Below are 23,403 nucleotides of genomic sequence, written 5' to 3' on the forward strand. Positions count from 1 at the left end.
TTGCTGCCATTACCACCATCATTCTCTCTTCATCTAATGCATTTTCAACACCATAAATACTTGGCTTTTGTCCTCTTCCTCAAGTCTAAGTTATTATTTTTTTCCTTTTGGCAAGTCACAAGAACAATCTGCCTAAAATTCCATTAAGGTCATTTTCTGCTCAAGAACTACCCACAATCCCTCATCACACTCAAAGTTAAAACTCTTGATTGGGCAATTGAGGGGTCTGTGGTTTAATTCTCACACAGCTATCCAAATGCATCTCCCCAAGTAATATTCTTTCCAAACCCATCTCCCTTCTGGTCCCCAAATGTGCCACCTCATTTCCTAGTCTCTACTTGTGCTGTGTCCTCACTCTTTCTTTGAGTAGCTTTCATTCAACCCTTCAGCTATCCAAAATCGATTCAATTTGGAGGTCCAGGCTGCACGTGGCACTTCCCATAATCTCACTCTACACTTACTATCTGTCATGTGGGGTGGCATGTGGGACGTCATGCGGGATCTCTGCTCCCGCTCCCCATATAAGAATGCAGGACATGGTGAGGCCAAAAAGGAACACCCACGGAGCCATAGATAGGGGAGTCACACCACTATATTCTCGCTGGCGGCTGGGTTGGAGACACAGGAAGCAGGAGCCACACTGACCTCAACATGCAGTCCTCTTCTCTCTGCCAACCAACTTCACTTGCTAGCTGCAATCCTCCATGCTAACTGCAATCCACTCTTGCTAGCTCAGTCACCACCTTCTTGCTAGCCCCCATTTGCTGCTAGCATAACCACAGCAATTATATTAGTGGCCAATGGCTCACTGGTTACAGCTGACGGCCAACTAGCCACAGCTGATGGCCATCCAGTCACAGTTGATGGCCATTTACTACCTGAGCCAGCACCTTTCCATGTGAGGCCGAGAGCCTGGAAACTGCACTCCTGGTTTTGTCCCCACACCATCGTTTTAAAAATATTTTGTTTATACTGTATTTGGCCAGTTAACAGCAAATTTATTATGAGTTTCATCTGTGCCCAACATCATGTTCTCATATATTTTAGGGACTTTGTTTCTGGATGTGTTATTTCCTCAATCATGTCATCTTTTGAGAGGTCAGCAAAGATATCTATCATTTCTTTACCTCTAAGTAACAATGAGTGTTTATTTCTCATCTACCAAGTGTTCAATAAATATTTGTAAGAATGAAATTGTCTACACTGGAAGAAAATAAACACAATGGCAAACAAGGTGGTAAGAGATACTTTTAGAATTAGTTCATTTGAGAATGAACATGAGTTTACGTTGTCAAGTGAATCCTCGTCTGTGGGGTAGAGTGGGGTGGGGCACAGTTGAGATGGATCAGACCTGATTGAGCCCAAGTAATTACATGTATGTTAAGTGGGATGAAGCTTGGGGTGTGGGATGATATGGGTGAGGCCAGTACTTTTATGAGCAAAATAAGATCTGTGAGTTGTAAATGAGTTTTAGAGATAATTTGTGTGTGCGATAGAGGACAATTACATTAAAAATAGGTGGGGCATTATAATCGTTTTGGCTACCTCACTCTTTTTAAGTCAGATGCTCATTGGAAGACATGTTAAATGTACCTACATCAGAAACTGACTCTGAATTTTAGAGTTAGAAGGGACTTTGATGAGTCATGTTATTAAAACAACTGTTTTCTAGTTGACAGTGGCCTCCCCATGTTTCCTTTTTATAGTCACCATCTTAACTGTGGGACAGATTTAGAAAGGAAAGAAAGGCAAAAAAAAAAAAACCTACATGTAAAAACATTTTAAAAAATGACTGTAACAAGTTAGCTGACTAACTCATATCAAAAGAAACAATGTGCTAAATTACCACTATAGCCCACGTATTTTAACAACGGCAAATTAAATATTGGTATTCAAATTACGAAAAATTAGAACACTTTTCATTTCCATCACAAGAATTCTGACAAAGAGAGAATTATTTTAGTTATAAAAATATTTTTCTTCTATACTCAAAAAAAGTGATTAACATCTATCTTCACAGAGACTGGTTCTTCTTAGATTTCTCCATAAATGTTAAGCAATTTATTAATAAATCCACCTTAGTATTTTACTGTTCAGATGACCTTTGTAGCTTATCATTTTAATCAAATATGACTTTTTATGGAGAACTCAGGGGTAGTGTGGCTACTACAACCCATCATGAAAGGAGACTTGGCCTAAAATGTACCACTCATTGTGCAATTCTGTCAAAAATATTTGAAGGACACTGACAAGGACACATTTTTAAAAGAGCAGGAGAAAGGGATGGGAGGGGGAGACAGAGAGAGAGAGAATGAGATAAAGAGAAATTGATTCTGATTCAAAATTTTGGGGGCTCAGGGATCTGCAATTTTAATAAGATGATTCTGATGCAGGAGTCCTGAGAACTACATTAAAAACAAACAAACAAACAAACAGACACTGATCAAATTTACAGTAGTTACTGATAGATAAAGCCAGAATTATTGAGCCACAGTTAGGGGACATTTCAGAGAAATCCTGTTTTAGAGAAATCCTGCCTAAACTTGATTTACATAAAAACACAGCAGGTGTTTGGTTTTATTTTCTTATTGCTTTGCTGCCAGATTTCGCAGAGTAATTGGAACCTTGATTTCAGTCTACTTGGGATGTTTTTTTGTTTTGTTTTGTTTTCCCCAGATTAAGAAACCTGAATATAACCTCTGTTCGTCGTTTCTTAAGGTTACTCTTAAACTGTATATGAATTTAATGTATTCAAGCAAGTTAAGAAACTCAAGGTCAGAACCAAACTTCCTTTAAGAGCTAATATAATTCACCTTTCAACTCAACATAGTTGTACCTTCTAAATCACCTCTGGCAGGAAATTCTTTTGAGTATTTCTAATGATGTGGATCTGATACCTTACAAAGTAGATGGTTCTATGTTTTGGTACCCTGAATTATCCTGTTATGGTGCATGTAAAATTACATCCTTGGACTTTAACTACCAAAGTACAGAATAATTGACCTTAGAGCTAGAAGTGTCATTGTGTTTGAACTAACTCTACACTTTATGTATGAGGAACCTGAACCTGAGGTAAATGAAGTGACTTTCTCCCCTTCACGCAATAGCATCTAACTTTTAATACTCTGTACTACAATGACACCGTTTTATGTATATTTTCTGTAGCTATAGAGAACATACAAAATTCTTCTTCCATCTGACAAATCTAGTTAATAGTTAGCAATATGTTCTGTAAACCAGTATTCATTGCCTGGGATACTGTGAAGCATTAAATATATATATATATATATATATATATATATATATATATATATATATACACAAAAGTTTTCTATTTGGTCTTCCAAAACGTAATAGGAGAAAAAAATATATCTCACATTTAAGAGGTATCATTCAGCTCATATGAAGTATTATTTGTGCAAGGAAGAAAGCAGAACTACTATTTTGTCACACTTCTGTGCTGTGTAATTTACAACAAAATGTCTGGAACAAAATAGGTCTATTTCAAAATTGTTATTAATAAACCCTTATTCACATAGCACTTACTAAGTGCCAGTTTCTGCATGAAGGAAATGTGTGTATAACACAACAGTATGCACAGCACACATGGTTCAGACTCTGTGGTCTGACCAAAGAGGTGAAAACATTTGGTGGGTAAATGAGGCAGAGTGAATAATTCTAAGCCTCAGTTTTCTCATGTGTAAAATGGGGACAATATGGTAATTGTGATGATGAATTAACACAATTCAGAGAGCAAAGTTTAGAGCACGAAAAGTGGTCAATAATCAATATTTATCTCTAATTCATGTAAAAACTATCTATGGAAAGGGATGCTCAGTAAGGTCATTTAAATGTCTAAAGATGGTTTCTAAATACAGGAGTTGAAATGTGAACATGAGCCTGTTGACCCTAATGGCCATAATTTTAATCACTGTTGTTATTTAAAACCAGAGAATAAAAATGTAATTTCATTCTACATGCATTGATGCGAGATACCTTAAAATCATGTGTTTCAATCTGAGTTTTCAGCTACAGATATTCTCTCTCTCTTTCTCTCTCATCCCCCCACCCCCTTTCTCCTCCTCTCTTACTCTAATTCTCTCTCTTCTTGGATCTATGAGACTCTTGGATCTACGAGCAGTCTTCAATCTATGAGACTGAAAAGTCACATATGGTTTTAAAAATGAGGCTTAAGAGATGAGGCTTGCAAATCTGGACAACCTGCTCCATCACTTCTTCTTCTTTTTTTTTTTTTTTCATTTTGCCAGTCTTTTCTGAATAGGTATGGGCACCAAACAAATCCTCTGCTTCACTTGTTTTTGCCACATATTTGCAAAATTGCTTTTTCAAAGTGTTCTTCAGTTCCTGTAGGAGTCACAGAACAGGAATTGCCACTCCTCTGAGTAACATAGGAGAAAAGAGTGAAACAAATCCAAATCTCTTTCTTATCTAGGAATTTGCCACATAGGTGCAGTAGTACAGCTTTAAGGAAAGAAACATGAATGACGCGTCTGAAAATGCCCAGGGATTCTTTATGCGTTGTATAGAGGCGACATTCAAAATATTTAGCAAACTAGTACAGTGAGAGCATGGGGCATTCAGAATGGACACTGGCCGTAAATAACCAGTAAGTAAGTCTGTGCTCTGCATTCTGGCCTAAAACAGCCGTGTCTGTAGAGCTGAAGTGACTCTTTGTTCTTGGCACAGTGCTTTAAACAAAACAGTCTCTCAGTAAATATCCTCTGACCGAGATGCATACCAAATGTTACAAAGAGAAGGAGAGATTATCATTTTATGCAAGATCCTGGAGCTGTTACATAAGTGTGTGGAAAGAGATGATATTTGTGAATGTTACTGTATGAAAAGGAGTTGTCCAAAATATAAAGAAAGAAAACTGTAATAGGGCCAAAGAAACACAGAAGTACACAGGCACACGCATGCTTGAGAAATCTGGAATTGTCTTAAGTCACTACTGATGATGATATGCCATTTTAAGTTTTCCTACATTTAATGAGAATTATTTTAACCCAGGTAACATTCTTGTTTACATAGAGATGTATAAACTAATAACTGGTAGGCAGTTCTTTATTAAAGCTGGATTCAAAATAACTGGCGAGTGAACTTAACTATCCTTTCAAAATCCCTGATTAAAAAAATAAATTATTCTTTGTGAAAAAAAGAATGCACAATTATGTGAGTAGAAGGTTATGTGTGAGAAGAATGAGGTTTTGAGATTTTTTTTTTTTTTTTTTTTAGGAGACTAATGTAGGAAAGAAGCAAAGAGATTCTGCTCATGTGCTCTCCCACAAAAAGTATCCAACTCTGGCCTGAGGCTGAGTTGTCCTGTGATTTTTTTACTCTGCCATAATATCATTTTTGTACATTTATGATCACAGTTTTTTCTATTAGCAACGTTTGTTCTTCTTCTCACTGAATCCTAAATTTGTACAGGGAAAGGACTAGTATGGTTAGTCTTTTTTCTTTCTGGAGGCTGAACAGTACAGAACAGAGTATGGACTCAACAAATATTTGCAAAATAAATAAAGTCAAAGAGGAACAGTAGAGACTATGTAGAGAAATGTTCTTGTGTCTGGTATTTGGTTTCTAAGGGCATACTTTTAATAAAATCAGGAAAACACATCTATTCCTCAAATGTATATTGAAACCGTCTAAGTATGAGGCACTGATTTGTTAGTGAACCAGATGTGGTCCCTTTACTCACACGATTGTTAGTCTAATGCAAGAGTCAGATACACAGAGTATGGCTTCTCTGAGTGATAATAGCTCTGAGCTGTGAGAAAGTCTGCAACAATGGGCTTTCCTTGAGAAGAGTCCTATAGATTGGACACTAAAGTTTTGAACTCAGAGGATATGGATGCCTCATTTCTTAAATTGTTTGGGTTGGCTGTTTTTGGGAAACGCTACTCAAACTGGTTGTAAATGCTAACATTTATTAATGTTTTTATGTTCAGTATCATTGCAAAAGGCTCAGTTTGAGTGCATATATAATATGTAATACAAATACGTTTATATATAATATATAGTGTACAGTATGTGAATGAATGTGTGTGTATATATATATGTATATATGTATATGTGTGTGTGTGTGGGTGGGTGGGTATATGTGTGTGTGTGTGTGTATATATATATATACACACATATATACATATGTGTGTGTGTATATATATATAATATATGTATATATATGAGAGAAGACTATATAAGAATACCTTTAAGAGTTTACGAGCTTCTATAGGACTCAGTGCTTTCTATTCTTCAATGTGTACTTCGGTTTATACAATTGTCTATATTTCCTGCCAGTCAATCTGTGTAGATTTCTTGTACAAGTATAAACTATAATTTTAAACAAAGAGAGCAAAGTCAGAAAGACATCATATGCAGACTGTCCATTGAGGAGAATAATATAAACTCTAAGAATTGCTTGATTGTAAATGTGTGGGAAATTATATTTGTCCCAATTTTAGAAAATATCTATTGCTAGCTATTAGGTTCTTTTATGATTAGTTTGAAAGTACAGTCTGAAATTACAATTCAAACAAAACCAAAAAGCAAGAGGATAAAAATCAATTGTATTTATGACTTAGTTTTTTTTTTTTCTTTTTGTAATGTCAGTCATTGCTTTCCCTTCTTACAATCAACATTCTTCTTAGCCACAATCCTTACATGGATTTACAATAGCTTTAAATTTATTATAACATTTAAGATAAATTCTTTTTACTTTAAATATCCACATTTTATTTATATTGGCAAATTTAAAAATATTCAACATATAGAAGAAAAATAAAGTTTAAAAGTAGATGGGCTTTTAAAAGTCTTTAGCCCATTCCATTGTTTCACAATACGGAAATTAAGGGACAGAGAGGCTGATAGATTGTCTGGTTTATTTGCTAAGAAGGATTAAAATGGAGGTTCTTAGTTCCCATTTTGACGCTCTTCTTACTAAATTATGTTCTCTCGCAAGAATAATAGGATTTTGTCCTTGAAAGCAATTTTGATAACCTTGACTTTTATTTTAGCTGTAACAGTAATTTGTTGCATGGTCTCAGAGAACTTTTTGCTACCTATTTGTAATACAACCAAGTCTCAATATAGGGTGTCTCTCCTTCTTTTTCAGCTACTAATAATATGGAACCTTTGGGTGAAAGTTGATGAAGATTCTATACATGATTTTCTACTTCTAGCTTCTCTTGAAATTTAGAGGCAAAAAAATCCAAAAGAACAAAACCAAAAAAAACCCTGCTTACTCAATCAATACCCCACTCATCTTATAAACAAACAAAAGACCCCAATTTACCCTGTCCTTTAAGAGTTAACTGCTGTGCATTTGGAGGCTAACATTAGAACAGTCACGAAACACTTTACTGATATTAATTAAATCCTGCCACAAAAACAATGACAACTATTCAATGAGTAATTAGAAAACTCAAAAGAGTGTAGTTTTGTGCTGAACACCAACATGAAAGGGGGAGAAAGTAACATGTTTTAATCCAGTAGAGACATTTATGTATGTATGACACACAATTTAAATGACTGAGTTATAACTTCAATAGAAATTCTGATGGTGTTAGGTCTCACCTGCAATAATATATGCTGATTGGAGAAGAGTGCTTTACAATTACTTAGCGAGTATCTTCCAAGCTCTGACATCTAGCTACCAGAAGTCAGGGCTCCGAAATGAAAATCTTTTGATTTAAACAGCTCTTGCTTTGGCAAATCTGATGAGTTATAATGTTGATGGTCAGAAACAGCATACATGCTTAACAAGACCAGGTTACCCACCTAAATCATCCGCACGCACAGAAAATTAATTATCTTAAAATATTCCAAGAGAAAATTGCATTTTTTCTCCACAGAAATACTTATGGATGCAAATGGCCATCCTGTCTGGGTATTGCTTGATGATTACTCGTAATAATTTGGCTGTGGCTATTTCCAAACTTAGGAAAATATTACTTTCTTTCCCTTCTTTAAAATTTTCTTCTTGAAGTTTCATACAACTTCAAAGATTATTTTGTTCTTGATGGAAAAATACAGATGCAAGAAAACAAAATATTTAACATGACCATCTCCAGCAGGCAAGGTTTGCACTTTTTTTTTCTTTAATTTCTTTCAAAGCTGGTGTAGAATGAGGAATAAACCTAATTTGTGTAGGAATATTCAACAACATGAGGTAACATCTCTCCTGAGAGATAAATGCTTAGAATTTTGAATGTCTTTTGCTTTGCATGACTGGTGAAAAGTGATTTGATATCTTACCATGTGATCTACAGAGGAAATGTCTCAGGAAAAAGCAGTGGCTTGATAAAATACTCCAGTCAGACACATTTAAAATAAAATTATTTTGATAACAGTGACTCATTGCACTTTGAAAAGGCTGGGAAAAAAATTAAATTTCTTGGTTTTCTAAAAAATTAGCCACTAATTTTAAAGATGTCATCCTATGTAATTAGAATTATGGAAATACAAAATACTTAATCAATTCATATATCGGCATGCTTTGTCTTATCCAAATTACTTTGTCTCCCCATTATGAGTCAAGATCATCAAACATACATTTACATTGCAGAACATATCTATCATATTTTATTATTGTACATAAACTCATATATAATTAAAATACAAAAAACTGTACCTTAAAGATCACCTACTCAATAACCACACAAGTATTGCAAATCATAATAGAATACAAACCAACAAAATACTAAGACTTGTTGAATTTAAAATAAGTGGATATAAGTTAATTAACATTTTTCATTTATTATGGATCCTAGAGAATGCTTCAAGTCCTTTGTGCCAAAAAACATGGCAGAGATATAAATTTAAAAAATAAGCACTTAAGCAAAATCTATAGCAATAATTCCCTGAATATCTTTCACGTTCCTTGAAAGGGCATGTTAGGCAATGGGATGGTGAGTGCCTCTTTCCTCTCCACAATTGGGAATAGCATTAAGGGAAGAAAAAAAAAACAAACAAAAAACTAAGTGGTTCATTTTTAAAATGTGGAAATGGGAAAGGGCTTTCTAGTTTGCGTGTGAACTGCCTGAGTGAGTGGAAATGCATGTAGAACAATTCCACTTTCATCTATGACATGCTGGTGTTCCTAATACTGCCACTTTCGTTGCCCAAAGCTCTACAGCTGTACATCTTCTGATGCTATATCTGCCAACCCCAGAGAGATAAGAAAAGAAGTATATTTGAGGTTCTCATATGCAAAGATATGAAAAATGAAATGCAATAAGTCCCCAAGTAAATATAACTATTGCCACTGAAAGGACTTAATAAACCCTGTCATTTCCCTTATGGCAAACTAACACTGTGCATGAGACATTCACCAAAGAAAATGAACTCTGAAGCACGGGGCAGACTCTGCTTTACACCATTATTGGGATAAGATAATGTGCAGACAATTTAATGGTAGTTGAAAATGAAGGAAAAATAAATTCTTACAAAGCCAAAATACATGCATTAACTGAAGATATATCAAGGGAGCAAGATAAGACATGTATTGCAAATGGGATGATAATATGTTTGTGTCTAATATATTGTACAAATTGTCCTGGAATGGTTCATCCATGTGAAAATATGGCCCCTTTGATATTGTCACGATCCATACGACTCAGAGCGATCTTCTGAATGAAGTCTGGTCGGCAGAGTTGAAAAAGATTTTAACTCATGTCAACATTTCCACAGACCTGAATAATTATTTTGGAAATGAGACAAGGGTAGCTTGTTTGGTTGCGCTGTTTCTTCTTTTTCTCCTTTCTGACATTCCACTCAGATTTGGCAGGTATCATACATTCTAAAATGGACTGCATATACTGTTTTCTATCTATGAATTGTGACAAACACAGGAATATGCAGCCACTCCATTTGCAATGAGACAGGAAAAGAAAAAAAGACAAAAACAATATAAGCAACAGATTAAATTCTATAAATTTGATTTAGCACCTACCGTAGGATTGGGCACAAAGGAAGTACTTTATGCTATTACTATGTTAGATGAAATTAGTTACCGCCACTTTTGTAAAGTCACATTATAGTATAACAATGCAAATCTATTATTTGGCTTTAAACAAGCACTAAGAAGTGGTAAAACTTCTTCACAATTTAGGGATCTCCAATATCGGTAGGAAGCAATAAATACAAAAACTGAGAAAATAATATTATTCAGGAAAAGCAACTTGGAAATGCAACTTAGAAAACTTAGAAAGGAATATGAAATCTCTAATGACTTTTAAGCCTCAAAACATATGCTTAGTCAACATATGGCATGATATTTTATACTTAGAAGCCTTATTTTTGATTGACTAGATTTGGGCCATAAGCCAGAGGAATCTGTGAGTCAGCCGCTATCAGATCTTCTGATTATATCTCCCATTAGCCAAGGTTTGAGTTTCATACTATGGTTTCAATAGTGGACCAATGGCACACCTCTTCTGTGTTTCTCACCCGGACAGCAGCTGTAATATAACCTACTTCCCACACTTCCCATGATTGGTAAATACCTGAAATGTAAGTGGTAAGAGTACCTTAGCTGATTAGAACATTGGCAATAATACAACTTGATCCGCGGGCTTATACCTTTATGGTGGTAGCCCAGCTGAGTTGCTGTCACTTCAGCAGAAATAATGAACAAGTGGGCCAACTACCAGATAAATACTGTGCTAATATAAAGTCAAGACTCTTACTGCAAGCTCAAGACTCTCACTCCCACTTTTACTCCCACTCTCACTCCCACTGATAGAATGACTATACTTAATTGAACATCTTTCTACTTCAATTGAAAACACACACATGCAAGAGTGTACACACACACACACACATCTCATAGTTTTTTCTTTTTTTAGTAATTTGAGTACTAATAATTTAAGAATATTTTATTTCCAACTGAGCAAATCTAGCTAATGTCCCTTAGCACACATCTTTGATGCAGTAACTCCCTTTTTATAATGCCAGAAATTGCCCCATTGTTTTGTCATACTTCCTGAAATTCTATCAGAGAGATCTGTTTATTATATACATTTTAAACTACTTTATATCCCTTTATATGTTTTAAATTATTATATCCCTGTTTTAAGATCTTAATAGTCTTTCATGTGTAAGAATGTATCCAGCTCAAATAGTTTGTTTCTCCAAGACCAAGTTGAGTCATTCCAAAATAATGTGCAGTGGCTCATCTGAATTCTGTTATTGCTTATGTCAAGCACAGAAGAGGTTTACCAAATAAATGTGAGTATTGATTGAGGAAAGCAAGAGGTAGATTACCAACACTGGAAAACAGATTACTTTGTGGGGAGAAAGGTGAGTGAGGGAGATTAGTTAGGTCAGAGGAAATGCTTTCAAGTTATTGAGGTGAAATTTGAAACAATACCCTATGGGCATGTTCTGTTTGACCAAAGCAGCAGCAGGCAGCTTATCCATATCTAGTGGGATAGGGGAATTGGTTTGGTTCTGTCTGCGGCAGAAAGATGGCAGTGAAACAATGAGATGGTAAGGTCAGAAAATCAATAGGTATGTTTTATGCAAGGGTAGTCCATATCAATTGACAACAATCTTATTGGGTAAGTAAACACCAAGGTTACATTTTTGAATAGCAAAAATGTACAGGGGTGAGGTGGGAGGATGAGAAGAAGGCTGTGTGTTCAGTAGACTTACATATGTTTCAATCACAATAAAATCATGACAAGATGTCATGTTTTATAATACATTTTATAAGCCACTTTAAATCATTTTTGAATAAGATAAAATATGAATGAAAACATTAATTTTAAAGTGTCATTAAGAATACAGTAAATGTTTTATGAATGTCCCCATAAAAGAAATAAGTGACTCTATTCATATGAGAAGAGAAGACCTGTTGAAAGAGAAAAATAGTCCATGTTTCAGACCTACAAAGCCCTAGATTCTCATTTCAATGTAAAATAACAACTATGACTTATTTTTTTCTTAATTCACATAATTTACTCACCTAGCTTCTTTAACAGAATTAAACTCTAATGTTGAAATTCTGTATTCAAAAAGAGAGCTAAGTTGACTCAGAGTAAAACATTTAAAAAAACAAATTGCATTTCCCATTTCCTCAACTCAGTAGAGATAGATATTTTCGTCGCATTTACGTTATTACTTACAGTTAGTTTCTCATTTTATGTTGTGTAAAATCACGTGAATACAGTTCTCATCTAATTGACAGTCTCGTTTTATATATTTTTCTGTTTATCTCTATTTGCAAATTATTTGTCATTCAACATTTCCACACTTGAATCATTTTCTCTTGTCCTGAATAAAGCAATTATCTGTGTAAAAATTGGTCCTCTAACACTTAGCATGAAATTTAGAACTTGTAATTTCTTCACCAGATCTTTTCTGTGGCCATTATGTAAGGTTGTCCCAAACAAGTGGCTATGCCAAAGGAGTTCCACCTACAGGTAATCATAGGAAGCAATGCTGCAGGGCAATGTTTGGCCCATTTGTAAACTGCCTGGTTTACCAGTGTGTCTGCATAATGCCCTGTTACATGACCCTCCCTCCTTCCCGCCCTCCTTCCCTTTCTCTTTCCTTCCTCCTCCCTCCCTCCCTTCCTTCCTCCTTTGTTTCCTTCCTTCCTTCCTCCCTTCCATCCATTCCCCTTCACTTCCTTTCTATTTAAAACCATCTGTATAATGCCTGCAGGAACTATTGGGAGCTTAACGTATGTTATTATGCTGTTATGTTACAGGTGAGAAAATAGAACGTGGAGTGGTTAGACTATCAAAATTTAAGAGGTAACAATTCAGTGTAAGTGCTTTGCTCTGCCAGCCAATTACTCATTGATTAACTCTATGTCTCCTTTCATTTAGGACTTGTGCTAAATAAAGTGGACGCTCTTAATTATTTATTCAAAGACAAAGAGATAAATAAATAAATAATCACTTAATAAAATAGATGAGGGCACACAATTTTAGCACTATAAACCATTTGAGATAAAAGGCAACTTTCATTTTCAGTTTAATTGTCTAAGAGTTTCATTTTCAACAAAGTATATCCTGAGGGGCCAGGGTCACAGGGTGTAAAGTAACCCACAAACACTTGAAATTGATTTAGTGTCATCTGACTTCTGGAAGAATATATAATGTACACATTTTTCTTAGATATATAATAATCATGCAAGCATAGGAAACGTGTTTTCATATAAACTGTAGTCATGTCAAAGTAAAGTTCATAACAATAATAATAGTGTATCATTTTCTTTTCCCAAAAATGCTTAGCAATGAGCAGTTATGATATTTAATTCTACTTTTTCCTAAAAAGATATCACTTACCCAATAAGAATAATTTATATCTCTGACATTTGGAGTTTAGGAGCACCCTGAAAATATTTCATCAATTTAATTACTAACAGTGTTGTGTATATCATATATTTCCTTAGAGCAAACCACTGAAAATTTTCAGTTATTTATAACAAATCCTTGGCTTAAAAAAAGCCCTTCATATTACTAAAATTGTTCCTTTTAGTGCCCCTCAATTTATGAGCAAGATTCTAAAACATAGTAATTCTCATTACTGAATTTCATAAATAAACTACTATTGGAAGTAAAAGTTAACCATATATTACAGCATCACTGCAATGCCTGAACAAGGACATCTTTGGAAAATGTTAATGATATTTATATCAAATTCTAGAAGATTCATCATTTTTTTAAACTTTCTGAACCATCTGATTTTGTTAATCTAGTGCTTTGAACCCCACACTATTGAAACAATATGCAGTCTTTTTTTCCTCCCCTATAGAACATAACAAATATTTAAACAATTGATATCTCCTGAAGTATTGTTCATTTTCGTTTATCAGTTACATTAAAATAAAATGGCTGGAAAATAACTATGTTTGGCAAATTATATTTACTTAGTAATTATAATTAGATAGCAATGATTTATTGTATGAAATTATTAGAATACATGCTCTTGATTAAATTATATAATTGTTAAAATTAGTTCTTAAAGGAAGAGACAAAATGCTATATACTTTGAAAGTACTATGCTGTCCTATAATCACGTGTTCCAGGTGTAAATCATTTCACTTCCTGATTGAAGTAATTAATTTTGTTAAAACATCACTAGAACTTTAAAGCACTTGTCCAAAAATACATGAAGGTGGGTTTTTTTTCTTTCTTTTTTTTTTTTTTTTTTGGCATGATTTAAACCAAATTCTTATAAAAACTAGAAAAGGCTTGTTAAAAGGATACTTTTGTTACATAAAATATATTTAATTTTTAAAGTTACTCTTTAAATCCGAAAGTAATGAATTATAGTTTTAAATATATATGAATGTATTCTGTGAAATGTAACATCCTGATACTACTGTTAACACAGTTTAGATGGTCACAAATAGATTTGTATTCTTTGATAAGTATTTGATAGGTTGCTATGTTTACACACCGTTCACATATCTATGACATAGATTCTGGAAATGTAAAATGGGCCTATCTGCCCAGGTAACCATATGAGACATCTGAGAAGGACCCTTGAGTAGGCTTGACAGGGTACTACTAGTTTATTATCTCCTTCACTCTTAATTTCCTGTGTACCCATTCCACCTGCATGTCTTGTTGCAAGAAACAAATAAACCAATTGACTAAACGTTTATTGCATTTTAAAAACTGTAACCTCTTTCATCACTGATCCTTTCCATGCACAATGTAGTTTGTTCTGCTTAGTTTTAATTGATCTCCTTCTCTCTTTACTTTCTCATGGTACAACACTCTCCCTATCCTAGTTAAGCATATATTTTCAGTCTCTAAGTTCTAACCACAATTTTCCTAAGCTCAAGTTTGCAAAACATGATTCCTGATTTTTTTTCTCACTCCTACTCAAGCCAAAATATTTGGAGATTCTTCCCTAACTTAATGTGATCCAGCAGAGTTTGCAGTAAAGAAAGTTAATGTGTTAGCTGAAAGTTACTTTTCTATTGATTTCCATTGTAAATTGGAACTTCAATCCCCTGGAAGAAAATGCATTATAGATATATGCGAAAAAATACTTACTATGCAAAACCTCTTAATTCACATAGTTAAAGACATAATATGCAATGTCTTTTTTTGATAATCATTTTAGAAATAAGAAAAAAGTCATTGATAGCATAGTGCTTTATTGGAAAAAATAAATTAAAAATAAATTATCCAAAACATCTTTGTAAAATGATCAGCCCTCGCAACCTCATTTTTGTTTTCCTCATTGTAAATACAGAAATCAATACAACTTTAGCATTATGGACAAATTGTCCATTATCCTCACAAAAGTGGGATAATTTTAAAACTAGATCTACATTTCTTTGTTGTTTTAAAAATATTTTCCTGCATTTTCTTCTCTACGTGAACACATTGGCTTATCATGTTGCTATACTCAACCAAGATCACAGAGAATTAAAATCCTGAGCAATATGCACTATCGTGTCTAGAGACATTTTTCCCCATCGATGAGCTGATATCTTAAACAACTTGCTAATATGCCTGCGTTAACAATTATCTGCATAATCAGACATTCTATTTATTTAATTGATGCTTGTTGTCCTGATGAAAGTGGACAGGTAAGCTTGCATAATAATGCTTGAGTTTGGTTAATGCTTATAATTGGAAATCTTTGGTAACTTGCTTGGTCGGCTTTTATCAGTATGAACTGTGCGATGCTGCATACTGTGGTGTCCCCAGCAACAAGATGGTGGTGATAAGATCATATTATGCAGATTCTGATTTTTAGTTGGAATATATCTTTGACTGGTTTCACTTCTGACAAAAGTTCCTAGTCGGTTACAAAGAATGTAATGTCAAACTTTACAAAGGGATGCCGACTTTCATGTCGCTCCAGGAGCACAGCAGTGTTTTTCTGTTTCTTATAATAAAATTGTTTGCTTTCCTATTTCATCCTGATGATTCAAGATAAGTAGTGCATACAGACACACAAAAGAACGTGTCAACTCACCAAGATCTTTACTTTCAAGCAAGCAACTGCAGTAAGTTTGGTTACCCTGGACTGGAATTAAGGAAATCTGGATCATAGATCTCTCATTAACTGAATGATCTTGAAAAAGTGAATTAAAAAAAAAAAAAACTTAATTTGAAAAGGAATTTTCAAAATCTCTCCCAGAGAAAATAATGGATGACTCTATGTGAATGCTTTATGTTCCACACCTTAATAAGTTGAAACAATTAATCAATAAATTATATTTGCAAATCATATTTATTACAACTTTTCATTTAGTCAGTTATACTGCAGTAAAAATAACATTCAAAAAGAATAAAATATCTAGGGATAAATTTAACCGAAGAGCTAAAAGACCTATAAAACATTGACGAAGACAAATTAATGGGACGATATACTGTGCTCATAGATAAGAATTAACATCATTAAAATGTCCATACTATCCAAAGCAGTCTACAGATTCAATGCAATTTCTATAAAACTGCCAGTGGCAATTTTCACAGAACCAGACCTAATAATTCTAAAATTTATACAGAACCACAAAAGACCCCAAAGAGCTACAGCAATCTTGAGAAAGAAGAACACAGTTGGAGGTATCATGCTACCTGATATCACACTATACTACAAGGCTATAGTAATCAAAACACCATGACACTGACATTAAAAGATCAATGAAACAGAATAGAGAGCCCAGAAATATTAATAAACTCATGCCTATGTGGTCAATTAATCTATGACAAGGGAAGCAAGAATATTCAATGGGGTTAAAGACAGTCTCTTCAATAAATGGTACTAGGAAAACTGGACAGATACTTGCTAAAAATAATAAATAAACTAGACCACTGTCTTACACCATATATAAAAATAAATTCAAAATGGACTAAAGACTTAAATGTAAGACCTGGAACCATAAAACTCCTAGAACTAAACAGAGGCCACAAACTCTTTGACATTGCTCTTAGCAATCTATACCTATATCTATATATCTATATCATATATCTATATCTATCTATCTATCTATCTATCTATCTATCTATCTATCTATCTATCTATATATATATTGATATGTCTCCTTGGGCAAAGGAAACAAAAAAAAATAAACAAATGGAACTACATCAAACTAAAGAGTTTTTGCACAATGGAGGAAACCATGAACAAAATGCAAACACAATCTATTGAATGGGAGAAGATATTTGCCATTGATAAATCTGTTAAGGGGTTAATATCAAAATGTATAAAGAATTCATGCAACTCAACACCAAAAACAAAACAAACAAACAAACAAAATCCAATTCAAAAGTGGGCAGAGTTGCTGAATAGACATTTCTCTAAAGAGGACATACAGATGGCCAATGGACATATGAAAAGATGTTCAGTGTCACCAATCATCAGGGAAACGCAAATCAAAACCACAATGTGACATCACCGCACACCTCTCAGAATGGCTATCAATAAATCAACAATCAAATGCTGGCAACAGTATGGAGAAAGGGAACCCTCATGCATTGTTGGTGGGATTGTAAATTGGTGCAGCCAGTCTGGAAAACAGTTAAAAAATTAAAAGTAGAAGTGTCATATGACTCAGCAATTCTACTTCTGAGTATTTTTTGGAAGAAATCCAAAACACTAATTGGAAAAGATGAGTGCACCCCTATGTTCATTGCAGCATTATTTACAACTAGCAACCCTAGTGTCCATCAATAGATGATTAGATAAAGAAGATGTGGTACATAGCTACACTGGAATATTACTCAGCCACAAAAAGGAATGAAACTGTGCCATTTGAGACAACATAGATGGACTTAGAGGAAATAAAACAGACAGAGAAAGACAAATATCAGATGATTTCATTTATGTAGAAACTAAAAAAACAATGAATAAACAAAACCAACAAACTCATATATACAGAGAACAAATTGACGGTTGATAGATAGGAGGAGGGTAGGGGATGTAAAAAAGGTCAAAGGTATTGAGAAGTACAATAGCCAATTATAAAAATAGTCAGGGGGATGCAAAGTACAGCCTAAGGAATACAGTCAATAATATTGTAATATCTACACATGGTGTCCGATAGATACTAGACTCATCGGGATGATCACTCCATAAGGTAGATAAATGTCTAATCACTATGTTGTATATCTGAAACTATTACAGTATTGTATGTCAACTGTAATTGGAAAATAAATTAATTTAAAAATAAAATAACATTCAAAATAGATAGGATAGAAAGTAGAGTCTCTAGATATAAAAGAAGTGATGGTTCCACAAATGAAAATTAGTGACTTTCTCTTCAGAAGGATAGCTTTGGTAAGATAAAAGTACTTTATCAGAACACTATGGCATTGGCTAACAGTTAGATGACTTGTGTTAAAATGTTTCAATCATCACGTCCAATGAAATCTTTGAGAAGCATGTCACCAAATTCCAGTACCGAATTATCACTCTTATTATGTCTGATGATTATCATGGAATCACAGACCACTAGGGATGGAATTCATTTTGTCTCACTTGCTAGCTTATGAATGAGTTACTTTAATAATGGTTGTGAGAAATTATCACACAACCTAAGTTTTTACAATTTCAGTGATACAGATTTCAAAACACAGACTACCTATTGAGAACATTTTATTGAGCATTTCTCAAGATGATACTTTTATCCTTATAAGGAAGCAATTTTCTCCCATTTAAGCCTATTGGCATTTGTTCCGTTCTCAGAAATCATAAAGAATGAGTCAAATCCTATGCCTCTCTTCTGTATTAAAGGGTTTCAAATATTTCAAATGGCTGTATTTTCCTCAACCTGTCTTCCTCTGAGCAGCAAACATTTTCTAGAATTCACATATTTTAAAAGAACAAGATGTATCTGTAAATACAACAAAAACGGGAAAAAAAGACAGATTAACTTGTTAATGATCATCTTTTTCTTCCCATTTTGAATCAGAAGCCTTCTTAGAAATTATGTAACAGGCCTACACATAAAAGGTAATTGATCACATAATCATAGTACTGCACGCTACTGAGTCAAAGGAAGTTCTCAGAACCCTTCTCAAGAGACAGTTCCAGAAAGAAAAATAAGTCAACAAATAATCACTAAAGACTATATCCCTGATTTAGCTTGGTCTCCATGTTTTATATATGAGGCCACCATGTCCCAAGGAGGTTGAATATAGTTCATTGGCAAATCTAGAACAAATCCCAATTTCTAAAATTCCTAGTCTTCCATATTCTGTAAAAAGACAGAAGTTACTTTAAAAAACAGCTAATCAAATCCCTCATTTTAGTGAAGTGGGGTCTTGAGTGGTTAAGTGATCAATCCATATATCCTGCATTTCATTCCCCTTTTTCTAAAATACTAAAAGACTAAAAGAGTGCAATACTAAAAGAGTGAAAGATAGAAAATTAGACATGTTGCGCGTAGCAGTGATAGACAAATCAGAAAAAGGGTTTCTGTTGTTAAGAATATCACACCCTTGAACTACAGACCAATATCTCTGATGAATACAGATGCAAAAATCCTAAACAAAATTCTAGCAAATCGAATACAATAATGCATTAAAAAGATTATTCATCACGGCCAAGTGGGGTTCATCCCAGGGGCACAAGGATGGTTCAACATACGCAAATCCATCAATGTAAAAAAAAAAAAGGAATATTGCTCCCCTCATACTTGTATATGATTGATCAAATATCTAAAGGGTATTGCTTTGGGAACTGAATTTTTAAAAAGCAGAACAGGGAACATATGTTCATACAACTTACAAATCAACATTTGATATTAGAGAATTACTATAGGCACTGGAACTTTAAAGAATATAAAGTCAAGCAATGTAATTACCATATGGAAAATATTCTTTAAGATTATATAGGTTAATAATATATGAAGCACATTTGAAAATAGAAACCTTGCGTAGGGTCAGGGAAAAGGTACGTGACCTAAGAGATATTTTCTGCCAGCAAATTAATTAAATTTATCAGTTCTAGAAAAGGCCATATATTTATTCTGTGTAGGCACCCACTGAAAATAAGATGTGCAGAGCCTCTGAGGGTACCATAATCCACTCATACATAGAACTCACCAGGGGACATTGATGGCCATTTGGCATTAAGGAAGAGTTCAAACTAACTAAGAATTTACTTTTCAGGTACTTTAATTAGGGAAAGTCCTTATCTGACAGAGCATGCTTTATACATACCTGTCAATCTTATTTTGTGCAATTTTGACCTCCATGGAACATACTGTTATATGAGTGCATATTATCAGTCATCAGAGTCAATAATTCACATTGAGAAAATAGTTTTTGTTTTGTTTTGCTTTTGTTTTGTTTTTCTTTTACTTCCACTAATATTATTGTCCACTTACGGACTAGTTTCTAGCGCCAAATTTGTAACACTGGTGAATGGGCTTCTTCGGAAAAGATCCTTCTAAGGCACCAACCAATCCAAAATATGTGTTCAATTGAAAAATAAAAAAGTAAAGACTGAAAAGTATTGTACTTTCATCTTCTATCTTTATTTTTTATAGTTCATTTTTCTATCGTTTTTATCCATTTTGTACATACTTATGTTTATCTTATGTATATACTATACTATATTATATACTACCCAAATCACACCTTTGTTATGTACTAATTTAAATCAAAGCCAAGTGCTGTTTTAAACTGAAACTTTTTTTTTGTTCTCTCAATGTATTTAAATTCATTTTTTGGGTTTTTCAAATTTATGTTCAAAATACAAGAACATAAACTGTGGGAGCGCATGCTGAATTCCTTGTTTTATGGGGGGAAAAAAAGCACTAAATGAATGCTAAAAGGACTTGCAACCAAGTAACAAATCGTTTAGGAAGACTGAGGCTGTAACCCAGAAAATAATGTAGAGAGAGACACTGTGTATTTAGACATCATGACAGAGTGTCTGTCTGCATTTAGGTCTTGGAAGTATTTTCATTTGGAAAAGGAGTAGAACTATTTTGTGGTTCCCCAAAGGGAAAACCCTGGATAAATGGATTCAAGTTTCAGGAAGGCAGATTTTGACTCAATATAAGAAAAAGCCAGCAAGTTAAAGCTATCCCAAAATATAGTGAGCTACACCTCTGAATTTTGTATCACTAGAATTATTCAAGCAGGTCTTTATAACGGCAATGAGAGAATGCATGCACAATCTAAAGACTTGATCGTTTGATCATAATCCCTCTAAGAAGTCTTAAAATTCCATGACTACTACAGCAAACATTTGTCCTGTGCTCCAAGGACTGCACATAAAGAAATTAGATAAGAAATGATCCTTATATTCACAGAACTAACAAACCAATTGAATCTATGATCATCCTGGTAGAGAGTGCGGTAGGGAGGGATATTTTGACTTGTATCCTAATTTTCCATCAAGCCTTGACTCAACTGTATTCTCTAGGCACAATCTTTTTAGTTCTAAATACAAAGGTCCCAGTTAATGCTTAAGCCCGTAACTTGCTCTCAAAAGCACTGTTTCCACAGAAAAAGTCTTAGAAAAATACAGTGTACACAAATCAACGTATCTTAACTTGCCCTTTCTCTTTGCAATCATTCTACCTCAAAGGTTTTTCAAAGAATAAAGGAAATACAAAGTCATAAATGAAATTCTTTTTCTCTATCTTCATTGATTTTTTTCCCCTCCAAGTTTTATTTCATATTATTTTAAAGTCCTCTCAGTGTCCATGGATTTCAATTATGTTTCCTTCAATTTTTTATTGCTTTTCTATTTATTCACTTTTCCAGATCTTTCTGTTTCTTTTTTTCTCAAAGATATTTCCTCCACAGTTTGTCCTCTTTTCCTCGTCTATATTTTACTACTCTATTTTTTTTTCTTGTATGGTAAACTTGATGAGACTTTTTTTTTTTATATGGTGCACATTTCCTTTATTTACCTATAATGTAAAAACTGATTTCTTGGATTGCTTTCCCTTAAAACTTAGAAAATATTTTGGTTGAATTTTCTTCTTTCTGTATAAAATATAAGTGAATCTATGCTTCTTTTTTACCACTAGATTTGATAAATTTTATAAACTTTAAATTATCTTTTTTCTGCATGTGTAATTATTTTATACTTACTTGTCTTTTAAGTACAGGTCTTAAACTTGGGAGGAAAAAATGAATTATTTTTTATGATCAAATATATTGGGCCATCTGTGAAGTTAATAACAGTCAAAAGACACCAGTGAAGGAGACTAAAAACAGAGTAAAGTATGGATGAGGGGAGCAGTCTATATGAAGGTGATAAAAGATAAATGACTTCTGTAAACATTCATTCGTTTGTTCAACATTTAGTGAGTAACAAACACTGTAGAACAGAATAGTTCATAAAGGGTAAGATGGAATCAGTGTCCTCTAGAAACTGAGCATGAAAGAGACCCAACTTTGCTTGGGATGAATCAGGAGAAGCTACATAGGGCACATCCCACTTTGTTCAGTTCTGAGTGATCTTGGCCACTTTAGATCTCTCCAAGCCTCCTTTTCTGAAAATCTATTAAATATGGATAATAATAATTTCCAACTTGAGTTTCCTTTGAGTGAACAAATTAAGAAAATGAAGATTAAGCTCCTTAACCTTGTGTCTGACACACAGTAAACCCCCAGTACATGTTTGTTGCTGTTATTGTTGCAAAGTTTTCCCAACAGACCATGCTCTTCAGATGGAGGGAATCCAATCATGCAAAGGCCTGTGGACATGAAAGATTGTACCCACTGAAAAAGGTGCAGACGCCAGAGCACAGTGTGCATCCAGGTTAAAAGCACAATATAGAGACTAGACACGTGGGTGAAAACAGGATCATGAAGGAAACCAATGATTTCAAAGCTTTATCAGATAAGAGACCACACATTCCTGAATGAAGAGTAATTGTCCAGCCTCAAAGGTTAATGGTCACATCAAGGAAAATGCATGTAAATCAAAATGGTTTGCTCTGTTTTTGTACACACATAATTATGTACATGAGACATAATTATGCTATCATTTTAAAGAATACCACAAACAATACTGCCATACACATGCACACCAACAGACATAATCACTGTTTTTTTAAGACATCTGCCAATAAACTCCTTAGCCCAAAAATAATGTTTTAGTCACATGTTTCAAAGATCTTGATAATGCAAAGGTAATGCAAAGCCTGACACATCCTCAAAACAGGCCCCTGCATGAGCTAGAAGGACCAGTTCCTCTAGTGTAAAAAGGAAATCAAGAATGTGGGTGTTTCCCTGTGATTACTGAGTGCTTATATTTTATAGGATCTGACTGTACCGGAGTTTGACGCCTGAGGGGCTAGCTCCTTTCAGAATGCAGCAGCCTGAAGGAGGTAATCTTGGGACTGCTGAAGGAAACAGCCCCCTCCATCTTCCTCAAATCCCACCCGCTGAGTTGACAAAATAAAGTTTTGCAGAAAGCGATTAACATATA

At 34.1% G+C, this 23,403-nt stretch overlaps 1 protein-coding gene across 8 annotated transcripts in view; it reads right to left on the reverse strand.

Moving 5' to 3' along the window:
* Positions 1–23,403, reverse strand: part of PCDH7 (protocadherin 7) — a 401,378-nt gene that overhangs the window by 164,704 nt on the left and 213,271 nt on the right. Inside the window, exon 4 of one of the 8 annotated variants that reach the window (XM_033105874.1) lies at positions 9,869–9,885. The exons of the other annotated variants lie outside the window; for them this stretch is intronic. The gene's annotated coding sequence lies outside the window, so the exon portion shown is untranslated. Of the gene's footprint in view, positions 1–9,868; positions 9,886–23,403 lie in introns of those variants that run through there. 8 annotated transcript variants of the gene reach the window in all.

The sequence above is a fragment of the Rhinolophus ferrumequinum genome, chromosome 5 (genome assembly GCF_004115265.2).
Source record: "Rhinolophus ferrumequinum isolate MPI-CBG mRhiFer1 chromosome 5, mRhiFer1_v1.p, whole genome shotgun sequence".
NCBI lineage: Eukaryota > Metazoa > Chordata > Mammalia > Chiroptera > Rhinolophidae > Rhinolophus > Rhinolophus ferrumequinum.